Consider the following 13,687-nt stretch of genomic DNA (forward strand, 5'->3'; position numbering starts at 1 on the left):
ACACATCTCTCCCACCAGCATGTATTACTAATATCACATACCAGGTTAATGTCCTTAGAGATAGTAATCCATGTACCATGCCATCAACAGATATGTAGCATTTCCAGTCAAGCAGGGTCACACATTGCCCTGTTCTGCAAGGCAGAAGTCACCTCTGAGTAGTCTATATGCCACAGGCTACAATGACACTGATTTCAGATGATCCTCATTGAACAGACACTGAAGACATGAAGTTACCTTGTGAGGAACCATTATGTTGTGTGTAAATGCCAGTACTGCTTGGAAAGGTCCATTACCAAATGGCCATTGCTCTCGAATATTGGCATGCTGTGGGAAGAGTACATGAAGATTATGAGAATGTCAATTTTGGGTGACTGTGCCTTCAGTTATGACATATGATTTCCATCTTACCATTGAGGAGACATGTTGATATCAGGTACATTAGGTGTAAACCTGTGTGACCAGGCCTGTGTGCCCAGGTCTATTTCCCCTGAGTATGTACATCCCATGTTGCAACTGATGTGCTACTTACCAGGAACATAGGTGTTCACGATGGAAATGATGCTACATATATATCTGCATGGAGTTTACAGCCATCAGTATGTCAACAGGCATTTGTTCATCAATACCCTCTTGTAGGATATTGACATAACTCACAGAGTCTATGACTGCTCACAGTTTTCAGGCATCAGCCAACGTTGTCAGCCACAGACATTCAGTATTCGCTTGTATCATAGTTAAATGGATTCCAAGCAGTACAGGAACCAGGTCTGAGTCCTGTTGAACACTGCTGCTTACAGATCAGCTATTGGAGGTGAATTTTCCTATTTTGAGTATGTATGTATACCATCACTGAGCCACTTAGTGACCCCTATAATGATATTACCTTGTATCCCCTAAGTGGGTGCTTTTGTCAATGATGCCTGAGTGGGGGATAGAGTCACACAGCTTAGCTAAGTCTAGCAGGTTGTATGCCCTGATGTCCCCTCGTCCAGGTCCTTGGTGACTGCCTCAGAAATGTACACCAACTTTAACAGTCATGATCTCCCTGTCAGAAATCCAAACTGTGTACAGTCAACTGTTTGTAGATCACATATATGTTTGCTGATCAGCTCCATGATGATTTGCCCCACGGGCATAAGGATATGGCTACTCAGGCAAATAGGTCTAAAGTTCTGGTGGTCAGTGGATGCACCACCTCTGTTCAAGGGGATAACAGTTGCCGCTGCCCAGTCAGCTTGGATGCAGCCAGTGGTTACAGTATGATTGCAAGGCATTCACAATGGTGTTAGTAATCCTTGTTGGAACCCATATAGGACACAGCCTGGGATGTCAGCATGTCCAATAGATGCTGTGTATCCCCCACAGAGAGGACAGTTATGACCTGCTCTGTAGATGTGGTAGGTATGAGAAGGTTGTAGGAATGTCATGTGTCACATGTGGTGGGGACAGGGAAGTGAAGTTGATGCAGAACCTGTGAGACAACAGATTAGCTATGAGCACAGACCCATTATATGTGGTATCAAGTATGGGTTCACCAACAATCTGGTCCTGTCCTCTGAGGTTACACATGTAACACTATGCATTGTGGTTCTGCTTTGTGGGGGAGGCTAATTTTGTCATTTACTGTTTCTACATGACATCACAACAACACTATGTGCTTGTTTTAGCTGAGGAGGTTGTGCCTTCATTTTAGGTGGGGCACCCTCACCCAACTGTCACACAACAATGTCCATCTCTTATTGTATAGCCTGCTAATGGCAGTTGTCCACCAGGCAGGTTTGCTGTGCCATGAGGAGCTTGTGTTCCAGATGTCAGGTACAACTGAGTCTATGCAGTTTTACTGCTGCTTATAATAATGGGTGTTGTAGAATATGTATGTGTTATACCTTTAAGAAACATTTCCAAGGTCAGCACATACATATAAATAGCCAGCATGTGCTAGCTTCAGTGCCATTTTGATAGTGCAGCCAGAGAGTGAACGCATTTGTTTATAAGTTTCTCTAAGTTAGTTATTTGCCTCAATCCTGATGTGTTTGTACATAATAAAGCTGCTTGAACAAAACCCACACATGTCCGTCTGTTTCATCCTGACTGGATGAACAACATGGTGTCAGAAATGGGATTCCAGAGGCTGATTTTCAGAGATATGAGGTGCAGAATCTACTGTGAATGTAAAATAAAAGAAATGAGAGCAGAAAAGGGCCGGAAACAAGCTAAAGGTAATGAAAACTTGGATGAACAATTATTTTATTAAAAAAGATAAAAAGGAGCATTACAAGGGCACAGAATGCATTACTAAGCAAAGAAATAGCACAGAAATGTTGTTAAGCAAACAAAAAGCATAAAATGTTTACTAATTAAGCTAAATGTTCAAAATTAAGATATTGATAAAACAATTATCAGAAGGTACATAAGAGGCTCAGAGTTGCCTCGGAATTGCAAAACAAGCATGTTTAGAGTAAAACAAGCACAAGAAAAGAGATTAAATGGGCAAAACAAGTATAATAAAGGGCAAACATGGCATATTAAGCATAGATAAAGCAAGGTAACTGCATGTTTTGGCCAAATTACAGTGTTTTGGCACAAACAGTTATTTCGCCTTGATTAAAGCTCTGAATAGCATAACTAGAGTTATTCGAAGCATCGCAAAGTGTGTAAAAGTGCTTACAGTGTGTGTTTATTACTGTGCATTTATTCTGAAAAGTTTGTGTGCAAAGTGAAACTATTTCATGAAGTGCAGTCAAAATATAGCCATTTCAAAAAGTTTCTTGTGCTGGGTTTGTCTACTCATGAAGGGCCACCATTACAGAGTGTTTCTTGCACTGTAAAGAGATATTTAGCAAAGTACGGCCATTCTGGAAATGTTTCAGTGTGCTGTGTACTGTTTATTCGCAATGTGCATTTACTTCAAAATGTTTCTTACTCTGAGCTTCTTCTACCGCCCAGTTTATTCTCACAGTGCAATTACTTTGAAATGTTTATTACATTAATAAGAGGTGGTTTCTCGAAGTACAATAATTTCAAGTGTCCTTGTGACAAAGAGACTTATTTTGCAAAGTGCTTCACAAAGTATTTCACAGAGTTCAATTACTGAGAGGCTTATTGTGCTATTGGGCATAGTTTCAAGTGCTGGCATAAATTTCTGGCATATATATGTATGTGTGCATGTTTGTGCAGTTAGAAGTGAACTTGGATTACATTGTGTTTACTGCAATTTGTTGACATGGCAGACAGATTTCGACAACCATCACCGCTTGTGTTTGATTAGAATATTGCAAAGAAATGGAGAATGAAGCAGCTTACTCAGATAAAGATGCATGCACCAGGGCACTCATTTTGCTAAACCTAGCTGGGTCAGAGGCCATTGATACAGAGCATTCATTTGTGTATGCACCAGCAGTGTATGAAGGTGAAGGTGAAAATCATCATATTGTTGTTCAAGCAGAATGAAGGGAAGATCCTGAGTGCCTGAAGCGTAAGTTCAGAGAAATGTGCAACCCCCAGACCAATGATACATTAGAGAGGCATTTGTTTTACACAAGAGACCAAAGGCCAGGAGAACCATTTGCATCGTATATTACTGACTTGAGAAACAAAGCTAAAACTTAGATGTGAGGTGATTTTAAAAGATGAGCTCATAAAGGACAGGCTTTTGTGTGGTATTAATAGTGCTGCTGTGAGAAAGATTATGCTTTGTGACAGAGACTTAATGTTCAGGAAAGCTGTTGAGATTTGTCAGATCCATGAAGTTACAGAAAGGAACACGAGTATGCTTATAAGTGACAAGAGCATGGTTTCAGCAGGCTCCAAAGCAAATGTATACAGTATGCAGTATGTGGCAAGTAGAAACAGGCCGAAGCACATAGCAGCTGCAGCCCCTGTGGATGTGGCAGGGAAACAGCGTGATTTTCTAGCAAGTTCTAAGAATAGTTCTGTTAAAGGAGCATGCTCAGTGCAGAACAAAGGTTGCTCAGTACAGAATAAGGGTGAGTCAGCGAGACCCAAGTCAAGCTTTATTAATTGTCGTAATTCTGGTGCCAACCATGTGACTAAACGAGAAAAGTGTTTAGCATTTGGTCAGCAATGTCACAAGTGTAAAAATGGAATCCTTTTCAAAGGTTTTGCAAGTCAAGTAAACCTCACTTAGTTGCAAAGAAAGGTCACTCAAAAAATCAAGTTGATCATACAGAGAGCTGCAATCCTATTTCCTACATAAATGGTGTATCAGTAATTGGTGAAAAGGCTAATACAGCAGATTTATTAGCAAAGAGCTAACTATTTTGTACTGTCCTGATCCATGGCGAACCCATCAAGCTCAAAGTAGACACTGGTTCAAAAGTGTAATATTATGTCAGCAGAAACATTTGCTAAAGTAAGAACTGGTGAACAACTTAATGTGGCTAGTTGTGCGAGACTTGTTGCATATGGAGGTGAAGAAATTCATACCAAAGGTTCAGTAGTGCTTTCATGTTATTTGGCTGGGAACAGTAACAAGTTGTTGTTTTACATAGTCCGAAGACATGTGCAGTCATTACTGGGTCTCAGAGACAGTTTGAGAATGGACTTGCTTTTCTTTACTAAAGAAGTTCATCACATAAGCACATGTCCCAGTTCCAGCTTCAATGAAAGTATTTTCTCAGAATATGCTGATGTTTTTAATGACAAGCTAGACAAGCTTCTAGTTGTGTATTCTATGAAGTTAGACCCAGAGGTCAGTCCAGTGGTCAGACTGGGAAGAAGAGTTCCATTAGCTATGCAGAGCAGAATTAAAGCTCAGTTGGATAAAATTGTGCAGCAAGGAGTGGTTTGTCCAGTTACAGAACAATGGGTGTTATCTATGGTAGCAACTTACAAAAAAGGCTCAGATGAAATCAGAATATGCATCGACCCAAGAGACCTGAATAAGCTATGGAAAGGATCTCATCACACCATGTGAACAGTCGAGGAAGTTGCAGCCCCAATACCGAATGCTACTGTGTTTTCCATCTTGGATGCAAAGAGTTCATTTTGGAAAGTGATGCTTGATTGCAAATCTTCACTACTGACTACATTCAGTACCTCATTTGGAAGATATAGATTTCTTAGGATACCATTTGAAATAAATTCTGCAAGCAAAGTCTTCCAGCATGCAATGGAACAGATCTTTTCAGATTATCCCTGTGCCATAATAGTAGATGATTTATTAGTCGGAGGCAATGGTAAAGCAGAGCATGACAGAAACCTCAAGAAAGTTCTACATGAAGTGAACTTAAAGCTCAATCTTCTGAAGTGCAAATTCAGACTACCAGAAGTCATATATGTAGGTAATTTTTTTAACTGGTACTGGGTTATGACCAGACCCGTCAAAGCAAGCAGCTATTCTTGAGATACCAGCACCAGATAATGTTCAAGCACTACAGTGTTTTCTTGGTGTGGTTAATTATTTAGGCAAGTTTATACCAGATTTCAGTGAACTGACAGCACCTTTAAGAGAGCTGACATGCAAAAATGTTGCATGGTCATGGCTAGAACAGCATCAGAGAGCATTTGCTGATCTTAAGCAGAAAATTGCCAGTTAGCCTACACTAAGGTACTTTGATGTATCAAAGTTTGGTCTTGGCACAGTTCTTATTCAAGAGGGCAGACCAATAGCCTATGCATCTAGAACTCTTACCCAAACTGAAATGCAATATGCTCTGATTGAGAAGGAACTTTTGGCAATTGTGTTTGCGTGTTCAAAGTTTCATGATTATATTTATGGTCGAGATATCCAGATTGAAACTGACCACCAACCTCTAGTTACTATTTTAAAGAAGCCTATGCATTCCGCTCCAGCAAGATTGCAAAGAATGATGCTCAAATTACAAAAGTACAATTTCAAAATGGTATATACAAAAGGCAACCTTCTTTATCTGGCTGATTCCTTTTCCAGATCATACAGAAATACAACAGAACACCCTGATTGTGTACCTTTAACACCTAGTGGGCGTGGCTTGAGCCTTCAAAAAATAAAGTTATCACCTTACAATTCTAACAAATACTCATTGACATAGGTCAAATATCAATACAATTGTGTTTGCCATCATTTATGCTTCAAGCTAAAATATTCTGATACCTTGTACAGGGCATGGTTTTGGAATTATTAGTGCAAATATGAACAAGCAATATTTGACGCCTAGAGAAGCAGTAGGAGGTAACTGCAGATGCACCTGGAGGTGTCACTCGGATGTGGAGAATTTTGACTATGATGTCATGGAAGTGCGTAATTTTTCAACCATGAGACTTGAGCTGAGAGATCATACAAAGACTGATCCTGTTTTGCAAAAGCTCAACCACTACATCCAGGTAGGATAGCCACCAAAGCAAGCCTGTGTACCGCCTGAAGTACAACCTTATTTTCCTTACAGAGATGAGATGTTGATGGAAGATGACATTATTTTCAAAGGTCCTAAAGTTGTTGTCCCTGCTTCTTTACAATGTGAATATATCCAGATTTTGCATTGTGGTCACCCAGGGTCTAAATCTACCAAAAGAAGGGTGAGAGGACTAGTATTTTGGCCTTCAATAGCAAAAGACATTGACAAAGTGCTTTCATCTTGTTCAGTATGCAATAGTACTAGATCATCTGCAAAAAGAGCCACTTCAGCTAAATCAAGTTCCTGAACTATCTTGGTCAACAGTAGCCACTGACATATTTGAGTGGAACAATCAGCATTACTTAGTCTTGGTCAAATATTAGTCTAACTGGTTTGAGATTGATTTGTTGCCTAACCTAACATCTACTACTCTTATTACTAAGTTGAAACGTAATTTCTCAGTCCATGGCAGTCCACATAAGCTTATCTCTGATAATGGCACTCCATTTACTAGTCAGTTGTTTCAGAAATTTTCCAAAGCATGGAACTTTGTACATGTTATTAGCAGTCCTGAATACCCACAGTCAAATGGTCTAGCTGAACGTGCAGTACAGAGTACAAAGCAATTACTAGAGAAGTCAAAATGCGGTAATACTGATGTCTTTTTGAATTTCCTTAATCTCAGAAACATACCTGGTGATGATATACTTGGCTTGCCTGCTCAAAGACTTCTATCTAGGCAAACTAGAACAACCTTGCCTATCAGTTCCAGTTTGTTGAGGCTTAAAGCTAAGAACAACAGATCAATCAAAGTCCAACTATTCAGAAAGTGTTCTTTCCAGTAGTGTAGTTATGATAAAACAAACAGATTTCTTTGTCCATTGAAAGAAGGAGAGACATTGAGGATACAAACAGCAAAAGGTTTCAAGCAGATTGGTCAAATAACAGGTATATGTGCCGAGCCAAAATCCTTTTCGTGGAATCAGAAAGTGTGGAGTACAGAAGAAATCGCAGGCATCTTCTTCCTGTATCAGAATTGATATTGCAGCATTGATCATGTGATACAGACTCTAGATCTCAGAGCAATCCAGACAATGTTCCTGCTGCAGAACATGTCTTAACTTCTACTTCCATTCCTGATGATGTTTCTGATGTCGCCAAGGTTGAACATTCAGCAGAGACAGTCCCAGGTGCTAAACCTAATTCTCAATTCTATGTCACATGATTTGGTAACATCTCCAAACCTAGTGTGAAATACACAGCGACCTCGACATAATTGTCTGTATGAATTTAGTTCTATATAACTGCATGTCAAAGAAGTATCTTGTATTTATTGCGTGTCAATCAGTGTCGTCAATGAAGTATGACTCATTTCTCAAAAATGTAGGATAGAGAATATGTATGTGTGTTGTACCTTTAAGAAGCATTTGCAAGGTCAGTATGTGCATATAAATAGCCAGCACATGCTAGATTCAGCGCCATTTTGAGAGTGCAGCCAGAGAGTGAGCATGTATAAGAGAAATAGTCAGTCTGTTTATAAATTTATCTAAGTTAAAGTTATTTGCCACAATCCTGATGTGTTTGTACATAATAAAGCTGCCTGAACAAAATGCACACATCTTTGTCTGTTTCATCCTGACTGGATGAACGACAGGTGTAGAGCTCTGCATACTTGCCATCTGAGGGGGAGGTGCAGTCACACTATGTAAACCATCCCATAAGAAGTAATAAATTGTTTTGTTGAAGTATATTTATGTATTTTCTGCAAGGGGGCAGTTAGGTCTAATTGTTTTAATGAGACTGATCTGTTGTCAGATCTCACCAGGGAGGACCTCACAGTGAGAGGCTGCAGTGGTCACTCATATTGCTAAACACATGAAACACTATGTTGGCTCCCCTTCTGGGGATGTCATGCCACTTGTCCAGGGCATTGTAGTTAAGTATGTGGACTAACCTTTGGGCAAGTGAGCTTCAGCATGACTAAGCAACACAGTTGGTGGTTACTTAATGCCACCCCTAACCATTGTGTACTGATATATCTTGATAGACACAGGTACATTCAAGTAAGCCAAAGGCGTGTCTGGATTCATGGAGCTGCTCCTGTAGCTGGCATTGGCCTGATTAGTTGCCCCTCCAACAATGAATAGCACCTGCAGTGTCTCCGGGAAATGATAGTGTTTCACTAAATCTGGATGTGTATCTATGCTTAATGCATATGTTTACACCTCCTGCATTACCTTGCACACTGTCAGTTTGAGATATCAACATTTGGAAGGTTGTGTAGTTTGGTATGCCTGTGGTGCTGTCCACAACTTTGAACCAGGTGTATTTCACTTATCAAATGTCTGCATATTCCAAGGTGGGGACACCTTCCACAGAGTGGGGTATAGTGTTGACATTCCCAGCACGTAGCATCATAACCATGATGTTGTATGAAGATGGCATTTTCATTGGAAAGATTTCCTTCAGACAGTGCCTATAAGATGCACTGTGAGGATGTCAGCAGCCTTGGCCAGTACTCAAAATCCCAGGGGTGAGAGATGAAGAACATCTCTAGGAGAACAATGACATTGGACAGTTCAGTGGTACAGTGGTAGCATTATTGCCTCACAGCAAGTGGTTCTCTGGTTCGATTCTCAGCTGGAGTGCCTTCTGTGCAGAGTTTATCTGTCCGCCCTGCGTAAATGTGGGTTTCCTACCATGTGTCAAAGATATGCATCTGGAGTTTTTCTCCCTGGGCCACCACTGAAAATTGGCTTAGTTCCAAGTCAGACTTTCCAGATAAACAAATATTAAATAAAGAAATAAATAATATAAAATAAAATTTGTAGAGCAAGTCATCCCAGGCAGACATGTAGTGGATCCCCTTACAATGACACCACATGCTAAGGCAATTACTGACGTAGATCATTTTCTGTGTGTATTGAGCCATCATCCTTGATGAGGTTCAAATGCAGGTGAAAGCTATGGGCATACCCACGGGAGACAGAGTGTCTTAGTTCAGTCATGTGTCTGCATACAGTCTGGTGACATATGTCCCTAGTCATACACACCTCCAGGAAATATGTCATTATGCTACCTGATATTCCTTGAGTTGCAGGAATGTGTGGTATAGTGTATCATGTCAACCAACAGGCAGCTAACTGTGACTTTTCCCATATGTAGCCTGGTGACATGGACTTCAGTGTGTCTCACAATGTAATTACCTATTAATTTTGCATTTTGCCTCAAGTGTTTGACCAGTGAGACAGTGGTGCATGCACTATTATGTGTTCTGTGTTCACCAGAGGTAGGATTTTCTGAGGTGTCTGTTGTTTGGGAATGTGTCTGGTAAGGGCTGCACACATGGAGGTGTGTGTGATATGGGTGGTGTAGGAGGTGAGCTGTGCATGTTGGCAAAATGCTCATTGCCATATGTACTGACTGCTGGTCGAGACACTATGGAATCAAGACTTGAAATGCAGTCACATCTGTCACACGTTGTGCTTGTGTGGCATAGGAGTAGAGGGGTCGGGACACTTTCCACATTTCATTAGCAGTCATTGATAGTGCCATTAGCAAAACAATCATGCTTGTGTGTGCATCACACCATACCATTGTTAGGCAGTGTCATAACAGATGGTGAAATGTAACATGCCACATTTATGTAGGTCCCCTAATGTAACACAGCACCAGCCATTGTGACATACAATGCTTTGTCAGCCATGTGAACCTTGGATTTACCATAATCCTATCATTAGGCTTAGTCCCAATACCATACCTACAAATGTGACACTGTGCAAGTCCTGAAAAATTAGGGTCATGATGCCACACTCTTGAGGATGACAGCTTGAAACACAGTGTTTGTAGGCACACCTTGCAATGAAAATATGGATACCTGTGCATGTACAGAGGACTTGTTCAACTTTGCTGACATTACATTGGCCTTGCAAGCATACACTGCCAGTCAAGCAACCATCAAACTGGTTGTTGTGTGACATGATGTAGGAACACAGACATGTGTTCTAGGTACATAACTGTACAGTATGACATACCTAGGACATGTGATGAGTGGACACACCTTGGCCAAAGGTAGCCAGTCCTCTGCAATAGGCCTGACAGCCATGTCATGCAGATATCCACCATTAATCTGTTGAAAGATAGGATGCACGAAGTGCTGTGAAATTGTCACCTAAGATAGATCACTTCCACTGTGTTGCTTGTTTCATCAAGCCAAGAAATATATGTCACTGGACATTGCACATTATATTGTGACACTGCAGCTGTGCTCCTAATCACCATCTGGTCAGTTTCCTAGTGACATACCACCAACCCTGGTACAGAAGGCATAATACTTGCAAAAGCCAACTGATCAATCAGGTTTCTAATTAAGACATAGGTTCATAGGTAGGTACTAGGCTATTGGCCCTAGGACCTATATAAATCTAGCCAAATGGTACCCTGGCTTTTGCCACCCAAGAAAATTATTTTCCTGTGCCCCTGTCAAGCAGAAGTGATCCCCGCGGTGAATTTTCTATCTCCCATCCAATCATCAAGATTTTTCTTGAAGAGTGTTAATGAGGAGCTTTGTTTGATATAGACAGGTAGTTTGTTCCAGAGTATGGGAAGTCTCTGAGACAGGAATCTATCCCTCCAGCATGTTTTGTTTATTGTGGTGACAAGGTTTAGGTCCCTAGAGTGTGTAGCTCAGAGGGATTGGGATTTCTTTATGTGGAGCATGTCCAACAGCTCTGGGTTTGACATAGCATTGTATGTTAGGCAGAGATCGCCTCTGAGTAGGCGATATGCGACAGAGTAAAGCTGGTGTTTTTTGAGACGGTCTGGGTAGGGCATCTGTTTGAGGCTTATAAGGCTCTTTGTGAGGTATTTCTGTGGCGTTTCCAGTTGTTGTAGATGTCTTGTGAGGTACATACCAAAAGGGGCATTGTACTCTATAATGGGTCTAATGAGAGATGAGTAGAGGGGAACAATGACCTCTTTTTTCCTGGATGAGAAACCTTTTGTGATGAGGTGTGCCACGTAGAAGGATTTCCTGACTACTGTGGCAATGTGATTATCAAATGAGAGACTACTGTCCACCTGTGTCCCACGGTCTCTTATCACACTTTTGGTGTTAAGTAGACTACCGCCTATGTGGTAGTTCATGGGTACAGGGGTTTTACCAAAAGGGATGACAATGCACTTTTTGGCATTGAGCTTGAGGCCATGGCTTTGACACCAGGCATCTGTCTCAGTGAGGCCCTTTTGTAGAATATCCACATCGTTAGGAGTTTTGATTATGGCTTCTAGTTTGCAGTCCTCTGCGAACTTTGTTAGCCAAAGACCTTATGTGTTAGCCTGTACTTCAGAGAAGTAGATACCAAACAGGAGAGGACCTAGGACTGAACCCTGTGGTACTCCACTTGTCACTGGTCTGAAGTTGGATTTAAAGTCTGCTACTTTCACAGTGTGCGTTCAGTCAGTGAGCCAGTTAGCAACCCATCTTGTGACATAGGGATCTATACCTAGTTTAATGAGTTTGTCTATAATTCCAGAGTGGGGGATGGTGTCGAAAGCCTTGGCGAGATCTAGTTAGGCTGTATGTACACCTTACCCTCATCTACAGCTTTGGTGACCACTTCAAAGAAGTCTATCAGGTTTAGGAGACATGATCTGCCTTTTACAAACCCAAACTGGTTAGGGTCCAGAGACTGGAGATTACCAGTGTCATTGTTTATAAGTTCCATGATGATATGCTCCATAGCCTTGCAGACCAGGCTTGTCAGGCTAATGGGGTGGTAGTTCCCAGGGTCAGTGGTGGCTCCCCCTTTGTGGACTGGAATAACCGTTGCTGTGCACCATTCAGTGGGCACAAAGCCTGAGGTGAGGCTATGATTGAACATGGTACTTAGGTGGGGTGCCAGTTCGTTCTGTAGTTCATGTAGAACACAGCCTGGGATGTTGTCAGGTCCCATGGATGCTGTGCTCTTGGCTTTGGAGAGTGTGTTTTTTACCTGTGCAGCCGTGATTACAGGTACTTTGCATTCTTCTGGTACAGAGATGGACCCTTTTAGGGGATGAGAGAGGGGTAAAGTTAGCACTGAACTTATCTGCCAGGATGTTGGCAATATCAGTTGGTTCTTTATATTCAGTGCCATTGTGCTGTAACTCAGAGCAGATCTGAGTGTTGCCACTGAGATTCTTGGCATAGTTATAGAATGCTTTGTGGCTGTCTTTAGAATCAGTGGCAATTTTGTTTTTGTAACTAGCTTTGGAGGATTTTATGAGGGATCTCAGCTTCTTACTGAGGCTGACTAAGGAGTTCCTCCAATCATGGGATTGTACTCTTTTCTGCAACAGTTTCTTTCTTCTGGAGAAGTGTATGTGAAGCCTACAGAGCCTTTCACGATGTGGGGCAGCTATGTAGATGAACAAATAGGCTGTGTACTGCTTCTCATCATGAGCTTTGTAGTAATGTTTTGTGTGTGATGACAGAAAACATATTGGAGCATGGTATCCAATGAGAGTGTGGTTGTGGTGAGACTAGCACTAGTAGTAGCCAGGCACCATCAATTTAAGGAACTTCCCTGCTTTCTGCATTCTTCACAAGGTAATTGTGTCTTTTCAGGACACACTGCTTGAGTAGTGTCCAACTGCAGAATACCTGTGTAAAACCTCCCAACTTATCTTCACAGGATATACATATTATGCTTCCCTCCATTGTTTGTCTGTGCTCTGTACAGGCACCTTGGATGACTCTTTTCTTGGAACATGATGGAAGTAACTGCAATACTTAGTTGCATAGAGGGTAACTAGCATGCAGTGCCAAGCAGTGTCCCCAGATCTCTCAGTTGTCTGATATGTAAAGCCATGAAATGAGTTAGCATGGATGCGATCAGTAACAATGTCATACACCTACCGACACTGGACCAAACACAGTTTGTTTCGCTCAAGGGCAGATCATGCCTACCTACCCTAACCAGTGGACTTCATTTAATGTCAAACTATGCAATGAATGATGGGAATATGACTCACTCCATCTACCATAGCCTGACAAGATGTTTGACAATAAGAGGCAAGCATGCCTTGCTGAAAACTGTGTAGGTTATTTACAGAGTGGTATGTCAGCTGGCAGATGATAGCCATAATCTGAGAAGACAGCATTGGGTGGCCCTACACTACAATGATGCCAGTCACCAGTGGACTTCCCATTAATGGAGTACCCCTTGTAATCATTCCCTTTCCTGCAGTCACGGTCACTGTCATTGACCTCTGACTAAATTTGCAGGTGACTGCATATTAGTAGCTGTCAATGAATCCTACACAGAACTAACAGTTATCCAAGATGGCCTGAGACATGCATTCAGTTG

Source organism: Protopterus annectens, chromosome 12.part0, assembly GCF_019279795.1.
Source record: "Protopterus annectens isolate FY-2018-M chromosome 12.part0, PAN1.0, whole genome shotgun sequence".
NCBI lineage: Eukaryota > Metazoa > Chordata > Ceratodontiformes > Protopteridae > Protopterus > Protopterus annectens.